Source organism: Callithrix jacchus, chromosome 4, assembly GCF_049354715.1.
Source record: "Callithrix jacchus isolate 240 chromosome 4, calJac240_pri, whole genome shotgun sequence".
NCBI classification, from domain to species: Eukaryota; Metazoa; Chordata; class Mammalia; order Primates; family Cebidae; genus Callithrix; species Callithrix jacchus.
Window position 1 is genome coordinate 37,271,649 of NC_133505.1, and position 19,190 is coordinate 37,290,838.

The 19,190-nt window shown below is 42.8% G+C and overlaps 1 pseudogene; it reads right to left on the reverse strand.

Moving 5' to 3' along the window:
- Positions 1 to 766: 766 nt before the first annotated feature.
- LOC144582312 (E3 ubiquitin-protein ligase RNF34 pseudogene) lies at positions 767 to 7,016 on the reverse strand (annotated as a pseudogene).
- Between the last annotated feature and the right edge of the window lie 12,174 nt (positions 7,017 to 19,190).

Below are 19,190 nucleotides of genomic sequence, written 5' to 3' on the forward strand. Positions count from 1 at the left end.
AATGGGAGTTTGCTCATGATTTGGCTCTCTGTTAGTCTGTTATTAGTGTATAGAAATGCTTGTGATTTCTGAACATCGATTTTGTATCCTGAGACTTTGTTGAAGTTGCTTATCAGTTTCAGCAGGTTTTGGGCCGAGATGATAGGTTCTTCTAAATATACAATTATGTCATCTGCAAATTGACTTCCTCTTTTCCTATTTGAATATCCTTTATTTCTTTTTCTTGCCTAATTGCCCTGGCTAGAACTTCCAATACTACCTTGAATAGGAGTGGTGAGAGAGGGCATGCTTGTCTAGTGCCAGATTTCAAAGAGAATGCTTCCAGTTTGCCCATTCAGTATGATACTGGCTGTGGGTTTGTCATAAATAGCTTTTGTTATTTTCACATACATTCTGTCAATACCTAGTTTATTGAGAGTTTTTAGCACAAAGCACTGTTGAATTTTGTCAAAGGCCTTCTCTGCATCTAGTGAGATAATCATGTGGTTTTTGCCTTTGGTTCTGTTTATGTGGTGGACTACATTTATAGACTTGTGTATGTTGAACCTGCTTTGCATCCCCAGAATGAAGCCTACTTGATTGTGATGGATAAAGTTTTTGAAGTGCTGTTGCAGTCAGTTTGCTAGTATTTTATTGCAGATTTTTGCATCTATGTTCCTCGTGGATATTGGCCTGAAGTTTCTTTTTCATGCTGAATCTCTGCCAGGTTTTGGTATCAGGATGATGTTGGTCTCATAAAATGATTTGGGAGAATTCCCTCTTTTTTTTTTTTTTTTTTTTTTTTTTTTTTTGCCAATCCGTTTGAGCTTATGAGGTTGCTCAGGTTAGCCTTGAACTGATGACCTCGCCTTCGCAAGCACCACGACCTCCAGCGGGAGCCATTTTGGACCCCGAGAATTCCCTCTTTTTGTATTGTTTGGAAGAGTTTCATAAGGAATGGTACCAGCTCCTCTTTGTATGTTTGGTAGAATTCAGCTGTGAACCCGTCTCGACCTGGACTTCTTTATTTGGTAGACCATTGCTGCCTCAACTTCAGCCCTTGTTATTGGCCTATTCAAGGTTTCAACTTCTTCCTGGTTTAGGCTTGGGAGGGTGCAAGTGTCCAGGAATTTATCCATTTCTTCCAGGTTTACTGGTTTACGTGCATAGAGTTGTTTGTAGTAATCTCTGATTGTAGTTTGTATTTCTGAGGAATCAGTGGTGATATCCCCTTTATTGTTTTTTATTGCATGGATTTGATTCTTCTCCCTCTTCTTTTTTATTAATCTGGCTAGTGGTCTGTGTATTTTGTTGACCTTTTCAAAAAACCAGCTCCTGCATTTATTGATTTCTTTAAGGGTTTTTTTTTGTGTCTCTATCTCCTTCAGTTCTGCTCTGATCTTAGTTATTTCTTGTCTTCTGCTGGATTTTGAGTTTTTGTTTTTTGATCTTGCTCCTCTAGCTCTTTCCATTTTGATGGTAGGGTGTCAGTTTTAGATCTTTCCTCACTTCTCATGTCGGCATTTATTGCTATGAATTTCCCTCTAGACACTGTTTTAAATGTGTCCCAGAGATTATGGTATGTTGTGTCTTTGTTATCTTTGGTTTCAAAGAACTTCTTTATTTCTGCCTTCATTTCATTGTTTATCCAGTGGACACTCAGGAGCCAGTTGTTCAGTTTCCATGAAGCTGTGCAGTTCTGAGTTAGTTTCTTAATTCTGAGTTCAAATTTGATTGCCCTGTGGTCTGAAAGACTGTTTGTTATTTCCATTTTTTGCATTTGCTGAGGAGTGATTTACTTCCAATTATGTGGTCAATTTTAGAGTAGGTGTGATGTGGTGCTGATAAGAATGTATATTCTGTGGATTTCAGGTGGAGATTTCTGTAGATGTGTATTAGGTCCACTTAGTCCAGATTTGAGTTCAAGTCCTGTATATCCTTGTTAATTTTCTGTCTCGTTGATCTGTCTAACATTGACAGTGGAGTGTTAAAATCTCCCACTATTATTGTGTGGGAGTCTGAGTCTCTTTGTAGGTAGTTAATAACTTGCTTTATGTACCTGGATGCTCCTGTATTGAGTGCCTATATGTTAGGATCATTATTTCTTCTTGGTGTATTGATCCTTTTACCATTATGTAATGCCCTTCTTTGTCTCTTTTGATCTTTGTTGGTTTAAAGTCCATTTTATCAGAGACTAGGATTGCAACTCCTGCTTTTTTTTTTTTTTTTTTTTTTTTGCTCTCCATTTGCTTGATAAATATTCCTCCATCTCTTTATTTTGAGCCTATGTGTGTCCTTGCATGTGAGATGGGTTTCCTGAATACAGCACATCAATGGGTCTTGACTTTTTATCCAATTTTCCAGTATGTGTCTTTTGATTGGGGCATTTAGCCCATTTACATTTAAGGTTAATGTTGTTATGTCTGAATCTGATCCTGCCATTTTGATGCTAGCTGGTTGTTTTGCCCATTAGTTGATGCATTTTTTTTCATTGTGTGGATGCTCTTTACCATTTGATATGTTTAGTGCTTCTTTCAGGAGCTCTTGTAAGTCAGGCCTGGTGGTGACAAAATCTCTCAGTAATTGCTTGTCCATAAAGGATTTTCTTTCCCCTTCATTTATGAAGCTTAGTTTGGCTGGATATGAAATTCTGTGTTGAAAGTCCTTTTCTTTAAGGATGTTGAATATTGGCCCCCATTATCTTCTGGCTTGTAGGGTTTCTTCTGAGAGATCCGCTGTGAGTCTGATGGGCTTCCCTTTGTGAGTAACCCTATCTTTCTTTCTGGCTGCACTTAGCATTTTTTCCTTCATTTCAACTCTGGTGAATCTGATGATTATGTGCCTTGGGGTTGCTGTTCTCAAGGAGTATCTTTTTGGCATTCTCTGTATTTCCTGGACTTGAATGGTGGACTGGCTTGCTAGATTGGGGAAGGTCTCCTGGATAATATCCTGAAGAGTGTTTTCCAGCTTGGATTAATTCTGTCTGTCACATTCAGGTACACCTATCAAACATAGATTAGGTCTTTTCACATAATCCCATATTTTTTGGAGGCTTTGTGCATTTCTTTTCACTCTTTTTTCTCTATTCTTGCCTTTTTGTTTTATTTCATTGAATTGACCTTCAATCTCTGATAGCTTTTCTTCTGCTTGGTCAATTTGACTAGTAAAACTTTTGTATGCTTCATGAAGTTCTCGTGCTGTGTTTTTCAGCTCTATCAAGTCATTTATATTCTTCTCTAAGCTGCTTATTCTAGTTAGCATCTCATCTAATCTTTTTTCTAGGTTCTTAGTTTCTTTGCATTGGGTTAGAACATGTTTTTTTAGCTCTGAGAAGTTTGCTATTACCCATCTTCTGAAGGTTGTTTCCATCAATTTATCAGATTCATTCTCTATCCATTTTTGATCTCTGGCTGGTGAAGAGTTTTGATCCTTTGGAGGAGGAGAGACATTTTGGATTTTGGTGATTTCATCCTTTTTGCACTGGTTTCTTACCATCTTAGTGGCCTTTTTTTTTTTTTGCTTTTAAAAGTAATTTTATTTCTAAAGTTAAAATCAGCTAGTGGGTAGCACTAAAAATACACCTTTACTCTACAAAACAGTGTAAACTGATTACACACTAATATAGAATTTCGCACACACACTTCTAATAAAAGAAGCTAGATGCAGCCCTTGCTATAAAAAGCTATACCTGAACAAAAATGGACATGTGTAGTCTAAGGCCCTGGCAGTCGACTATAGAATGTCAGTTGTTCCCAATTATGTCTAAATGCAGAAACAGCAACAATGTGGAAACTTACATTCATCAAATATTAGCATTTAAAATATACATGACTAGTAAAGTGAACATTCAGAGGAGCCCATGCTCAGCATGTTCCATGTCGGCCACTTGTGGACACTTATCTCATCCAAAAAGGACAGAAGTTTCAAACATCTGAGCAGTTTAAGTTAAAAATAGGATGAAGGGGAAATAAGAGAACAGGATAACTGTCCTCCAAAGACAGCAGTGGCTGATGCCCACATGGTGCAAACAGGCTGACTTCAATGAGTGTTCATGGGATGTATGATAAAGTCTAGCTGAGCCTGGGAAGCTCATGTGTACACAGGTAGGCAGGCTCACGGCATGGACCAAGGTTTCCACAACTCAGTATGGATCTTTTTGCACCCACTTAGTAGTGAAAATAATTTTTAAAAATAGCTTCAGCCTTTGAACAGTAATTTTCTAGTTCCTTCTGTGCACTGAAATATTTGGGGTCAAGTTTGGGGGTGACTGTCCTGTTGAGGGGAGCCTCAGTTTTAGGACTTGAACACGTGCACAGCTCGCACCACATACTGCTGGCAGATGGGACACTCACTGATGCGCTTGCCGCACTTGGTGCAGGTAACCATGTGCCCACACTCCAGCAGGACACAGTCAATGACGCCATCCATGCAGATGCAACACAGGCTGTCATCTTCCTCATCTTGTAGCTGGAGCCATAGGACTTTTGGTTTTCTTCATTCTCTTTGTATAACCGGTTTACTTTCTCTGCCAGTTCCCATTTTTCACAACAGCCAGAATAGTTGACAAAATTCCAAGAGAGAATTTCCTTTAGCTGGTGCACGCTCATCCCTTCCACATCATCAAGGCCTGACAAGGTAGACAGTGAAGCTCTCACTCTCTCCTTGGAGAGCCCAGGGGTCTGATCATCTGCGTTTTCTTCTTCTTCATAGTCATCCTCCTCCTCCTCATCATCATCTGTGTTTGCTGAAGTGATTTCACTTTGTATCTTCTTTCTAAAGACTGAAAATGAAAGTCCACAGGCTTTGCAAACTATGTTGGGCCAATCCGTATCTGCTGGTGGGTAGGTGGAAAAATCAAGGTTTGGTGTAACTCTGAATGGACTGGTGGCTCCTGCAAATCCTGACTGCTGGTCCCTGACAGCTCCAGTTCCCATGACTTCATTCAGCAGTCTCATGCTTGGGTTATTTTTTTTTAAACAGTATACATGATCCTTAGCACCACTCCCCCACCTTCATGGCCTCAACCACCTCAGCTCGGCTGGCTCTGTCGGGGAACTCAGCACCATAGCAGCTCCTTGCACTGCCGACCTCCTTCTCTCTGGGCAGTGATCATGGCACCTCCCATCTTAGTGGCTTTATCTCTTTGTGGTATTTGTAGTTGGTGACTTTCAGATGGGGTCTCTCAGTGGATGTTCTTTTTGTTGATAATAAAGTTATTTCTTTCTGTTTTTTAGTTTTCCTTCTCACAGTCAGGACCCTTTGTTGAAGGACTGCTGGAGGTCCACTCCAGACACTGCTTGCCTGGGGATAACCCACAAGGGCTGCAGAACAGTAAGGGTTGCTGCCAGTTTCTTCTTCTATTATCTTCATCCCAGAAGGGTACCTGCCAGATATCAGCCTGAGCTCTCCTTTATGAAGTGTCTCTTTGAGAATATGGAGGTCAGGGAGCTGCTTGAGGAGGCAGTCTGTCCCTTATAGGAGCTCAAGTGCTGTGATGGGAGCTCCATTGTTCAGTGAAGAGATACTGGGCAGGTACTTTTAAGTCTGCTGCAGCAGAACTCATAACCACCTCTTTTCCCAGGTGCTCTGTCCTAGGAAGTTCAGCTTTATTTATAAGTTTCTTTCATGCTGCTGCCTTTTTTCATAGATGCCCTGCCCTGTACAGAGTAGTCTAGTCACAGTCTGCCAGGAGAGGCACTGCTGAGATGCTGCAGGCTCTGCCCAGCTGCTGTGTGAACCGCCTTGGTAGTGGCAGACTGCCTAGGTAGTGGTGGTCACCCTTCCCCCAACTGAGCTGGACTGTCCCAGCTCCAGCTGCACTTGCCGTGCAACTCCCAATCCAGAGCGTTTCAGATTGCTTGTTTTGTGGGAGTGTTACCTGCTGAGCCAGATTGCCTGACTCCCTGTCTCTGCCCCCTCCCTTTCAGTTGAATTGGTGGCTCGGTCTCCCAGGCATTCCAGGCACCAGTTGGAATGGCTGCCCAGATTTGCGTGTTTCTGTGTGCCAACGCAGCACTGGCTGAAACCACCATGCTGAAAACTTGTGGCACTTTTCGGCCTGGGAATCTCCTGGTCTGTGGGCTATGAAAATTCTTCTGGAAATGCAGTGGGCACTCACCCTCTGTGTTGTTCTTGCTGGGAACTGCACTATGGAGCTGTTCCTATTTTGCCATCTTGGATCCTCCGTTTCTAATGTTTATATAATGATATTTATGTCTGTGTGTATGTATCCATACATGTATTAAAGAAATATCTTTGTTTTCATATTTTCCTTATCATCTTGTAACAAAACATAAAATGTGATAACAAGAGTTCCATTTTATTAATGATGGTTTACCTTTTATTAAACATAGTATTTAGGTTACAGTATATCAAAGAGAAGAGTGCATATCATGCATTCAGTTTGAATCTTTTTCTGAGGAAAGGGTCAGTGTGTTTTTAGTTGAATGCAAGATAGTTGTATAATCTTTGGCAAACATATGACTTTATGGTTGTTTTTATTTGGAGACTATGGTTTAAGAAAACATTAATGGATGCCAAGTTCACAAGCCTGGACTGGGATAATGGCTCTTAATGTGTTAATTTCACTAAACCATAGTGCCTAGTTATTTAATCAAACACTAAATTTATATGTTGCAATGATGGTGTTTTGCCATTGTGATTAAAATCTGATGTCAGTTGACTTTATAAAAAGGAAATCACCCTAAAAAAATGTGGGTGATACTTTCTGAATCAGCTGAAGGCCTGGGCAGAATGTGAGTCTTCCCAGAAAAGAAAATATTCTGCCTCAAGGTGATAGCAGCAACTACAGTTTAGGTTTCCAGTCTGCCAACCTGGTCTACAAATTTTAGACTGAAGACTGCAACATTGTGACTTTCCAGCCTGCCAGCCTGCTGAGGTGTAATTTGTGGCATCAATAATGTAAAATGAGAGGTGGAAAAAGATGTAAAAAAGCAGAGTTTTCATGTTAATTTCAATTCAAGACTGTTATAACTGTATTGTTATATACAATATCATAGTAATGACAAAGAAAATATCCATAAACTATACACAAAAGAAAATGAGAAGGCAATAGAAACATGCCACTAGAAAAAAATTGACTAAACACAAAGGAAGGTTGGAACTAAGGACATGAGGGATGAAAGAGCTACAAGACATGCATAAAACCAACATCACAATTACAGAAATAAGTCCTGCCTTATCAGTAATTACTTTAAATGTAAAATGATTAAACTCCCCAATCAGAACTCAGAGGTTATCACAATGGATAGAATAAAAAAAATCTAACCATATCCTCACTACAAGATACTCACTGTGACTCTAAGGACACATAGAAGTTGAAATTGGAAGGATAGAAAAAAATATTCATGGAAGTAATAACTAAGAATTTTTTATGATCTCTCTTAGGGGTCTATGTGTAGGCTGGACTCAGTTGATGGCCTGGGAGTTTTACATGGTTCAGGGATTGAAGTGAAGGGAAACAGATGCAGCCAAGATGGTTAATACCAGTGTCCAGAACTGACACAACCAGGCTTCTGCCATATTTTGTTGACTAATGCAGATAACAGATCTACTCATGTTTAAGCGGGTGGAGAGACCTTACCTCTTGATGAGGGAGTGGTGGGTCAAACTAAAAAAACCAAGTGTGATGAAAGATATTTTTGCAACCATCTTTGGAAAATACATGCAACCTAAAATATCCCATCTGTCAGAAAGGAATAACACCATCATGCCTTACTGCTCAAGTCAAAGTCCTTTGATTTTATATGTTGGAAACAATTGCTCAGAGTTGCAAAGAAAATAAGCACTTAAATGAAGATTTCTCAGCAAGGCAAATTTACTTCTGCAGAATGGTGCCACTCACACTCTTGGCTGTGTAGAGTGCACACTGAACAAAGGACAGCAGGGGTTTTTTTTATCCCTAATGAAGTCACCACTTCTGTGGCCTTTCCCATTGGCTGGGATTGGACTGCACAATCTAAGTTGACCTTGATTGGATATTGTTTAGCAATTTCCAAATAAGGGAGGTACAGATCAGTTACAAAAGTGGTGAAGAGAAAGATGTTTAAGCATGTCCAGGCATGTCCAGAGATGGTAAAGGAAGGAAAGATTACTCGCAGGGTCAGGAACATGGAAGTAAGTGGAGAGGCATATTTTTCTACAGATTGGACTGGTGGGAAGAGTTGTTGACCAAGCAGGTGATGAAGGTGAGGGATGAGGAGGTTCCAGGACAAGGAACTTGCTTTGGAGAACAGGGAACAAAAAGGTAAATATTTTTAAGAGGAACTATTTGTTCCTAACATATAGTATCCTGGGGAAGGACCATGTCTTAGGAAGTAGGTGTGGAGTTGAAGCTCTAAATAATCATCTACAGCCACTTTATTTTGATGAAATTTTGTGTCATTTTTGGTTAAATGGGGACTCACAAATCTCTCTTCAGGGATCTCTCCAGTGGTGGAGATGATATGCTTCCCTCCTCCACAGTTCTGCCTTACAGATAAGTGTATCTAGGCCTGTTTCAATTATTTAAAACACCAGAGACTTGGATGTGTGCATGCCACAAAGTGGTGAAAGAATGTTCTCTGTCACTTTCCCTTCTCTCACTCACTGCACCATGAACAAAAACCTGCTCTACCTTGATCTTTTGAAAGGGGAGGAGGATCACACTCCTGCATAACTTTCAAGCTTGCAGAGCTAAATCAGCTGCCCAAACAGCATTGTTTGTTGTAAAGACTAAACCCTACACCAAGAGCTCTCCCTTCACCCACCATGGCAGGGACTGAATTCCATGAAAAGACCTAGAGAAATCCTGGCTCAAAAGGTCCATTGTCATGTCCCTTCCACCAAAATGAAGCCAACGTATTCATCACTATATGGGGTATTGATAAGGATATAAAAATAATTATCACAAAAATTTGACACATACATTCTTTTTATTACATCAACTTTTTTTGTTCTGCAAATATAAAGAAAAGAAGCCTGTACAGCAGTAGAAGTTTTTCCCCTTGGAAAGAATCCTATTCCCAGTTGAAAAGCTGGAGCCAGAATCACTAGAATAGAGCAAGACTTGCAGGAACGGCACAGCACTAGGTCTTGGGGCAGCTAGAGTTAGGGAGCGCTCACATTCTGGGTGACACCAACCTTTGACTCTCCTTTTTTTTTGTTCTCATTGCAAGAACAAAATTTCACAGTGTCAAGAGACGGAGTCAAGCCTAAGAGATTTACTCCATTTTATTCTTTAGAAAATGCAAACTGAAGAATAATCCAGATTGTTATGGGCCAAATTCTATCCCTGCAAATTGACATGTTGATGTCCTAAACCCCAGTAACTGAGAAGGTGACTGCATTTGGAGAGATCTTTAAGGTGGTCATTAAGGTAAAATGAGGTCATATGAGTGGGCCCAAATTCAGTGTGGCTGGCGTCCTTATAAAAAGAGAAAACTAGGAAACAGACAGATACAGAGGAATGACCATGTGAAGACCTAGGGAGAAGACATCTACAGGCCTCAGAAGAAATGTGTACTGCCAACACCATTATCTTGGACTTCCAGCCTCCAGAACCGTAACAGTGTGATACAATAAATTTCTGTTTTTTTAAATTGTTTGTTTTGTTGTTGTTTTTGAGACAAAGTCTTGCTCTGTCAACCAGGCTGGAGTGCAATGGCACGATCTTGGCTTAAGGCAACCTCCACCTCCCAGGATCAAGTGAGTCTCCTGACTCGGTCTCCTGAGTAGCTCATGCTACTCCATGCACCACCACACTCAGCTCATTTTTGTATTTTTAGTGGAGATGGGGTTTCACCATGTTGGCCAAGATGATCTCAATCTCTTGACCTTGTGATTCACTCACCTCAGCCTCCCAAAGTGCTTGGATTACAGGCATGAGCCACTGTGTCTGGCAATTTCTGTTGTTTAAGTTACTCAGCGTGTGGTACTTTGTTATGGCTTCCCTAACAAATTAAACCACATTACCCTGCCTAGTATCTGGACCTGGAATTTTTCCAGGGTATGAATTATCTGGGTTTTCTAAGAATTTAGTGAATCAATTAAAAATTGACAAGCATAGATGATAAAAGGTCATTTCCAAGCCACTTTGGGTCCCATGGTTGCCACTCAAAAAAGTGGAGATGTCCCCATTTCTTTTCAGATTCCTCAGAATGAAGCTTGTGGTTCCAATCTTATATATAATCATAAGCTGTATTTAAGTTTCTTAAGATGCTGAAGAGCAAGTTTTCCCCCTAGTTTTCTAGAAATTAGGAGAAATAATTGTTTTATAATCATTACTAAAGTAAAAGGGGATTTTTACTCAGGGCTTTGTAAGTATTATATATTTTCGACCTGCTTTTAAGGGTCATGCTTCTTAAAATCCTAAAAGCTAATGACTTCACTTTCATGTTTCTCTCTGCATTTACCCCTTGGTACTGGAGAGACCCTCACTGCATCTCAGTAAGGATGAGATGTGTTCTCATTTACTCTCAGTAGAATGGATGTGTTTCTCCATGACTCACAGATGAATTAAAAAACACCAGGACTTGGAAACATTCTCCTGAGGTCACAGCCATTGAGTGGTGGGGCAGTGACAAGCACATGGCACCCTTGGTCTAGTCCAGTACTCTGGGTGCCACCAGAATTGCAGAATTGCAACTCTTGATTTTTATACCTTTGGATATGTTCTTTCTTTCTTTCTTTCTTTCTTTCTTTCTTTCTTTCTTTCTTTCTTTCTTTCTTTCTTTCTTTCTTTTTCCTTCTCTTTCTTTCTTTTTTTCTTGAGACAAGGTCTCACTCTATCACACAGGCTGGAGTATAGCAATACAATCTCAGCTGACTGTAACCTCCACCTTCCAGGTTCAAGTGATCCTCATGCCTCAGCCTCCTGAGTAGCTGTGACTACAGGTGTATGCCACTATGCCTGGCTAATTTTTGTACTTTTAGTCGAGATGGGGTTTTTCCATGTTGGCCAGGTTGGTCTTGGACTCCTGACCTCAGGTGATCCTTCCATCTTAGCCTTCTGAAATGCTGGGATTACAGATGCAATCCCAACCATTTTGTTATTTTCTTAACCAGATAAGGAAAATGCATGGTGAAAATAAAGTGCAAAAGCCCTAAGCCCTTGCCTTAGATTTACTGAGATGGGGGATGGAGGGAGAGAGGCTGCCACTGATTCTCTAAATTTCAGCTCCCAATGTTGGCCACTCAACTAAGAGCAAGAAATTTACCTTCTGTGCTTGAGACATCAGGGCATAGATGACAGAGTACCATATCTACCATGAAAGAGAAAAGAGTCCCTCCTGCCTAACAAATCATGTCCCAGTTTTCTCATTGCATGTGCTTTCCTGCACACATAACTATTTCTCCTTACTTCAAGTACCAGTTGTCACAGGGCAAATATAGCAACAGCAGAAAGGAATTGCTACTGAGCTTGATGCCCTGGTGGAAGCTCTGAATGGAGACTTTATTTCATACTTGGTGCCTCTGAGTCAGTGCAGAGTTTTGCCTGACTCCACTCTGGCTCCAATTTGATCAAGGTCTATATACTCTGGGACCTCTCCAACTCCTCATCAGACATGACAAAGAATTCCATGTCCAATTCCTGTGGTCCCTGATGACAGTGAGAGGAAGCTCCTAATGGAGGAGAGCTTTGAGGGGACCAAAGCCTCATAGACTTCATTACTGTTGGGCCACTTGGCTTCAGTTCTCTGACAACAATGGATCCAAGGGACTGGATTCACCTCTGACATTTGTGTCTTTTTTTCATGGGCTTCCACAAGTGAGATGAAGGGAAAGGACACGGATTCAAAATCTCTGACTACCCAGTGACCTCCCCTCACTTCCACTCAGAGGCAACATAGCCATTTCACTAAATCTCTGAGGATGTGGTCAATGTAAGTAATAGAGAGAGTTTCATGGAAGGGTGGCTGGTGCCCTCTAGACCCTTTGTCTACACCTCCTGGGCTTTCTATAACATGAAATGTCCCAGAGACAGTCAAATTCTAATCTTGGATCCTCAAAGCAAAATATGTGAGGCTCTTAGGCCTGGTCAAATGAGCAAGGCTTTGAGAGACCATTAGATCTTCTAAATATTGGGATTCTTTACTCCTGAATCCTGAACCCTGATTCCTGAACCTGCAAGTCAGTTTCTGGCCAGGGAGTCCAGTATCATTATATCTGGTCTGCCTCTGTGAGGCCTCTTGTCCCTCTGCCCTTCACATCATTCTACTCTCATTAATCCCAGAAGAAATAGGAACATTCTGCCTTCTTTGATGCCTTTTGCTATAAACTTCAGTGGCATTTGATTGAATTAATAAATGAAAGCATTAATAAAAGATGAGATTTAAAGAATGGCAGTTAACATGGGCTTAGAGTGAATAAGTGGATCAAGTAATGAATTTTGAGGAAATGCATGTAAAATTTATCTTAATTCCCATTGACAATATTAACTTGACAGTGGAATTAACAAGTGATTCTAAATTAAAACAAAAAAGTACAATCACAAATGTGTGAATGCACAGAAATGTGAATGAAAGGCACCGCACATAAGAAAAATGGTGTGCACGTGAAGAAATTCTTCATTCCAGGGTGTTTTGGTTTTTTTTCTTTTTTAAAACTGAAAAATAATATCATTAAGATTAAAAGCAAAAGAGTGCTTTGCAGACAGTGAGACACGTTTGTAGAAAGAGGGTATTAGAGATTAGGAAACTTGCTTATCCTGAACCTATTTTTAACTTTGAAAATTGTTGCTGGATCTCTCACAAGAAGGTGCTGGCTGAGATTCCCATTAAATGTTCTCTATCCATGAGAATCCTACTGTATATGACTCAATATGGCTCAGCCTCTGACTGTCCTCAGAGCATTCACCTTCACTCAGGACCTGATGGGAAAGTCACCTTGAGATTCTGGGCCCAGGGCTTCTACCAGCAGAGATTATGCTGATTTGACTGTGGAAAGGGGAGGACCAGACTCAGATTTAGGATATACCCCTTATACTGAGGTGGGTAAAAATGGGTATACGGTGGGAATCCCTTCACAGAACTGGCACAATGGAAGCTGCACTGGACCCTGTGGCAGGGTCAGGATTTTGACCTGACAGTCCAGGCCCCTTTCATTCTCTTCTCAGAATCACCTTCCAAGCTCATCCTAAGCATCATGGGAACTATTTCCGGCTTAGCACTACTTCCTGCTCTGGTCTTGGAGCTGGGATGTGCAAGAAGTTCTCAGGTACCAAAGAGACTGGAGAGATGGCTTTGCCCCTTCTCACCTGTAGGGATCCCATTGTTTTGTGGGACACTTGCTGAGTCCCTTCTCCCTGTTCCTGCTGGAGCTGGGGATGGTGAATCCAGTCAAGCCACAAACCCTGAGAGGGAGCCAGGCAGACTGACAAGGAGGGAACTGCCCGTCAAGTGGCCAATGGCCCCAATCAGAAGAGGTGAAGAATGAGAGAGGAGGCTGCTGAGAACCAGAAGCTTGGCAGCCAGGAAGGCTGAGAAAGTGCAGGCTGACAGTAGAGGCCGGAGGCTGGAGACCCTGGGTTCAGCTGTGCTCTTTCCCCTGAGCCCCAGAGTGCAGGGGAGGATCCTTTACACGAGGGAGCTTCAGGTCTCATGGCCATTTCTGGGCTCTGTACTCCCCTGATCCTCCATGAGGATTCTAAATATCCGGATAAGTTTTCCATGGCCCCAGGAATCTGATTCTCACATAACCTGAATTACCTTTAATAAAAATATCATCCTTCTATTTTGTTTATTTCTTACAAGACATAAAATATTAAACCAAACTTTTGTGCAGTATTAACTAATATGTAGGTACCAGGTGTATGTGGACAGATCCTCCCAGTTATTTATATTGGAGGAAGGTAGGGGTCCAGCCCCATTCACAGATGAGAACAGCAGGATAGCAACACTCAGAATCACAATACTGGGTGCCCTGAACCCTGAAGGAAAGAACTTTTCTGCAAACAGACACCCAGGAGACTGTTTGCAGGGTCCTCCACTGTCTTTTTCTCCTGTCCTGGGTCCTGGGCTTAATGATTTAATTTCCTAATCTCAGCTGGTAGCAATATAAACCAGGTATTCATTGACCCTCGAGCCCAGCTCTACCATGGCACCTAACAGGGTCTTCTCTCCTTGTAAGAACATCAGGAGGGTCTACTTTATAAAAACCAGCAAGGAAGGGGCAGCAGAGGGTAGCTCATCTCTAACCCCTGGAATAGAGAGGATGGAGTCCCGGTCCTGTTCCTCACCCATCCCACGGTCCTGCCTCAAATACAGTCTCCTCCTGCAGGCTCTGCCAGGTCCTCTTTATTATCACTCTCCAGGTGGTGACAGGGTCCCTGATCTGATGTTGTGTTCACAGCTTCCTGAAATGTGATCCTTGGGGCCCATTGTCAATGGGAGTTGACTGGGGAGCAGCTTTGTGCTGTAGGGGATCTCTGGATTTGAAGGTAGGGGATGGCAATGGGCTGCCCATAATGCTCGGGGTGTTGAGGCTGAGAGTGGCAGAGCTGAATCTGGTCATTACCGTGTTCTCCACAGTTGAGAGTTGCCTTGTGCAGACCGACAAGACACAGATTGTTCTCAGCTCCCTTGTCTCTGAATCCTGACTTCTCTTCCCCCAGCTGCACAGCTAATGAACTGTGCCTCCTCCCAAGCATAGCACAGAGAGGATGTAGGGAGAGGGACCCATTCCCCTGATGCGCCAGAACCCCTTTCCACAGAGTCCCTTTCCACAGAGTCCCAATATCCAGGCCTGGGGTCCCCTTCCCTGGATCAACCTTCCTTTTCTGGGAATGAGAGGGTTACAGTGTTTCCCTCCCAAATCTCCCCTGTGACTCACTCACTCTAAATAGATGTCTTGCTCTATGAGTTATTGTTCTCACATACTTTCTTTGAAGCTGTGCTAAGATATTACAAACTATTTTTTTTTTTTGAGACAGAGTTTTGCTCTTCTTTCCCTAGTTGGAGTGCAATGGCAGATCTCGGCTCACCACAACCTCTGCCTCCCAGGTTCAAGCAATTCTCCTGCCTCAGCCTTCCAAGTATGTGGGATTATAGGTACACACCATCAAGCCTGGTTAATTTTGTATTTTTAGTAGACACAAGATTTCTCCACTTTGATCAGGCTGGTCTCGAACTCCCAACCTCAGGGGATCTGCACACCTGGGCCTCTTAAAGTGCTGGGATTACAGGTATGAGCCATTGTGCTCAGCCAGATATTGCAAACTATTAAGAGAACATGGGGGCCAGGCACGGTGCTCATGCTTGTAATTCCAGCACTTTTGGAGGCTGAGGTGGGCAGATCACCTGAGGTCAGGAGTTGGAGATCAGCCTGGCTAACATGATGAAATCCCGTTTCAAAAAAAATTACAAAAATTAGTCTGGCTTGGTGGTGGTCACCTGTAATCTTAGTTACTCAGGAGGCTGAGGCAAGAGAATTACTTGAACCCAGGCAGGGAAGGTGTGGTGAGCGAAGATTGCGCCATTACACTCCAGCCCGGGCAACAAGAGCAAAACTCTGTCTCAAAACAAAACAAAACAAACAAAGAGACAGAGAACAGGAGAGTAGGTTTTCTTTTTGGATTCTGAGGATCTGCTGTGCTGAGGCAGGGGCAGGTGGGAAGAGAAGGGCTGGTGGAGGGGCAGGTGCTGTTTGGTGTGCCTCCTAGTGCAGGGGTCAGGGTGGATTATGGTGAACAACTGCTCTGTGGGGAGAGGGAAGTAGAGAATAACACGCTCACCTGTTTACAGTGCTCACATTCCTCAGGGAATTCACTTAAATATCCTAGGGTTTGCCATAATCCAAAGGTATAGCTCTAAAAACAAAATCACACATGTCATTTATTTATTCATTCAACCCCCCCTTGTATGTAGAGCCACACATGCTGAAGCATTGTTAGAAGGGAAACACAAGACTAATAAGGCCACCACCTCAGTAATATCCAACAAAATATGATGCAATGCTTGTAATCCCAGCTACTCGGGAGGCTGAGGTTGCAGTGACCTGAGACTGCACAATTGCACTCCACAGTGAGTGACAGAGCAAGACTCTGCCTCAAAATACTAATAACAATGATGGGAGCTGTACACATTAGGCCTTCAGGTGGACAGTGACCATTAGTAAGGCACTTAGTGGTACCATCAATGGCCAGGGAACAGACCGTATACTGACACCATGCCCTTCAGCTACATAGAAATTTACTGCGCATTTTTTTCTTAAAATCATAGCTTTAGGCTACTACATTAACAAATTCTCCAAACAAAATTAATTTTTTTTAGATGGAGTCTCACTCTGTTGCCCAGGCTGGAGTGCAATGTTCTGCTCTCAGCTCACTGCAATCTCCGCCTCCTTTGTTCAAACGGTTCTCCAGTCTCAACCTCCTGAGTAGCTGGGATTACAAGTGTGCACTACTATGCCCAGCTAATTTTTGTATTTTTAGAAGAAATGGGGTTTCACCACATTGGCTAGGCTGGTCTCGAACTCCTGATCTGGTGATTCGCCTGCTTCCAGCCTCCCAAAATGGTAGAATTACAGACATGAGCCACTGTGCCTGGCCCACTTATTCTTTACAATAAGATATGCGTAACGGTGAAAAGAGTATTAAATAATGCTGATTACAGATTCTTTATGACCTTCAGCCAGGCCTAGGAAAGAAATTATACCTAAGAATCCTATTGAATGTGGAAATAACTTCAACACCAGTGCCATCGAGGGGGGCTGAAGAGACTGAGACAGGAGAATTGCTTGAACTCAGCAGGTGGAGGTGTTGCAGTGAGCCAAGATTGCGCCACTGCACTCCAGCCTCAGTGACAAAGCGAGACTCCACCTCCAAAGAAAAAAAAAAGAAGGATAGCAGCACTTAGAAAACAAGCATCCATAAAAGACATTATGCATTGTCAACAGATAGTGTGAGAAGAGCAGCCCCAGCTGTGGCTCTGAATCACAAAAAGCTTCTCACAACTACCTGCTCCACTTAGTACCACACGGTGCAGATCCCCCGAGGAGAGACCAACAGCAACAGCTGCACTCCTCACCTTCAAGCTGGTGCTATTGTGTCAACAACCAATCAAGTCTAGCGTTATCCTCCTTGGCAGCATCTGAAGCACTTACTGGTGTTCTGGAGGAGGCTGATGTACTTGACTCATTTATTTTAAAAGTCTAAGCAGCCAGATGTGGAGGCTCATGCCTGTAATCCAAGCACTTTGGGAGGCCGAGGCGGGTGGATCACCTGAGATCAGGAGTTTGACACCAGCCTGACCAACATGGTGAAACCCCATCTCTATTAAAAATACAAAAAAACAGCTAGATGTGGTGGTGGGCACCTATAATCCCAGCTGCTGAAGAGGCTGAGGCAGGAGAATTTCTTGAACTTGAGAAAAGTCTAAGCAGTCAATCAAAACCACTTCTCCCTGCCCAATGCCATCCACAGAAATACTTCTACTGCAGAAGAGATGCCATCTTCCATTTACATGTCTGTAAAAGCTAACACATGCCTCTGCGGCAGTAGACAGAACAGAGCTGAGCAGCCCCTTCCACACAGTGCCTTTGGTGGAGAATGTTGGTGTGGCCACAGTGCTCCCTGTCCTCTACTGTGCATTTTACTGCTCTGTGGAGAGGGGTGAGGACCTCAATGGAGACAGGAGAAATCCTATTTTGTTCAGACAATGTTGCTCTCTTTGGGCTTTGTCCAGAAAATCCAAGCTGTGTCTGTGGGTCTGTATGCTGTGTGCGTCTTCAGCAGGAACCCCGTGAAGTGCTTCAGTTCTGAGCTCCCAGTCTCCCTTGTAACCATGGCAAATGGAACCATCCACTTGACACAGTTCTCTCTGTCACACCACGGATGCTCTTAAACCTTTTGTGTCAATTCAAGGAAAGAGAAACACAAGGCAGAAGCAGTGAGTACATCCTAGGAAAATTCTAAGCAGTCAGCATCCAGCACACGGAGATCTGAAAGCTCCACAATCTGTAAACATTTGCTGGGGAGGCCGTGGCAACAGCACTTTGTATGAGCCATTTAGAGACGCCACCTGCATGTATACATTCAGCCAGGACACAGTGGCCAGGGGACTTAAGCACCACTCAGGGGCCTTCACACTCACTCATTCCACAGTAAGAATTTTATGTCCTGAACAAGCCCCAAAGCTGCACACTGGGGCAACTGTGAAGAGCAGATTTCCTCAGGTTTGGCTGCAGTAAATAAAGATAAAATCCCAATCATCTGTAAAAGTGATTTTACAACATTCTGTGCTGTCACGTATTGATCAAAGCAATCCTGTGTCAAGTAAACTATCTCCCTGTGAAGTCTGCAGTCCTCATGCACCTCCCTCAGCCAATCCAGAAGAGGCCACAGAAGAGAGTGCCACTGCATAGAGTGTTCATCCCATAAGTATGACTTTTGCTTGTTTAATATGATTTTCTAGACCTCTTTTCTGTTTGCTCAGATCTGCATAGGCAGTGGTGAGGCTCTGAATCACAGGAAACACTGAGGCTTGCCCAGCCATGGTGGGATTACAAGCCTGTAATTCCATTACTTTGGGAGTTCGAGGAAGGCAGATGTCCTGAAGTCAGGAGTTTGAGATCAGCCTGGCCAACATAGTGAAACCCCATTTCTACTAAAAATACAAAAAATTAGCTGGACATGGCAGTGGGTGCCTGTAATCCCAGATACTTGGGAGGCTGAGGCAGATATCACTCGAGCCTGGGAGGCGGGGTTGCAGTGAGCTGAGATCACATCATTGCACTCCAGTCTGGGCAGCAAGAGTGAAACTCTGACTCAAAAAAAAAGAAGAAGAAAGAAACAAAAAGAAAAAGAAAGAAATTATGAAGCCTATACATAAAATTTGGGTAAACCAGCCTATCCTTTTCTTTGTCAGATGTGGGGGAGCAGGGGTTTTCACAGACTGCATTACTGTCCCAAGCTTAATGCCACACTGGCCTCTCACAGTCCTGTCAATATTGGCAAGTTGTCTACTGGATTCTGAAAACACACACACACACACACACACACACACACACACACACACACAAACATTTTCCTTCTCTTTGGAACAGAGAAATCAGTACCACCTTCTCTTTTCTGCTGCCGCATTCCCAGTGGAGAGATTGAGAACATCCTGGCCAACGTGGTGAAACCCCATCTCTACTAAAAATACAAAAATTAGCCTGGCGTGGTGGTTCCTGCTTGTAGTCCCAGCTACTAGGGAGGCTGAGGCAGGAGAATT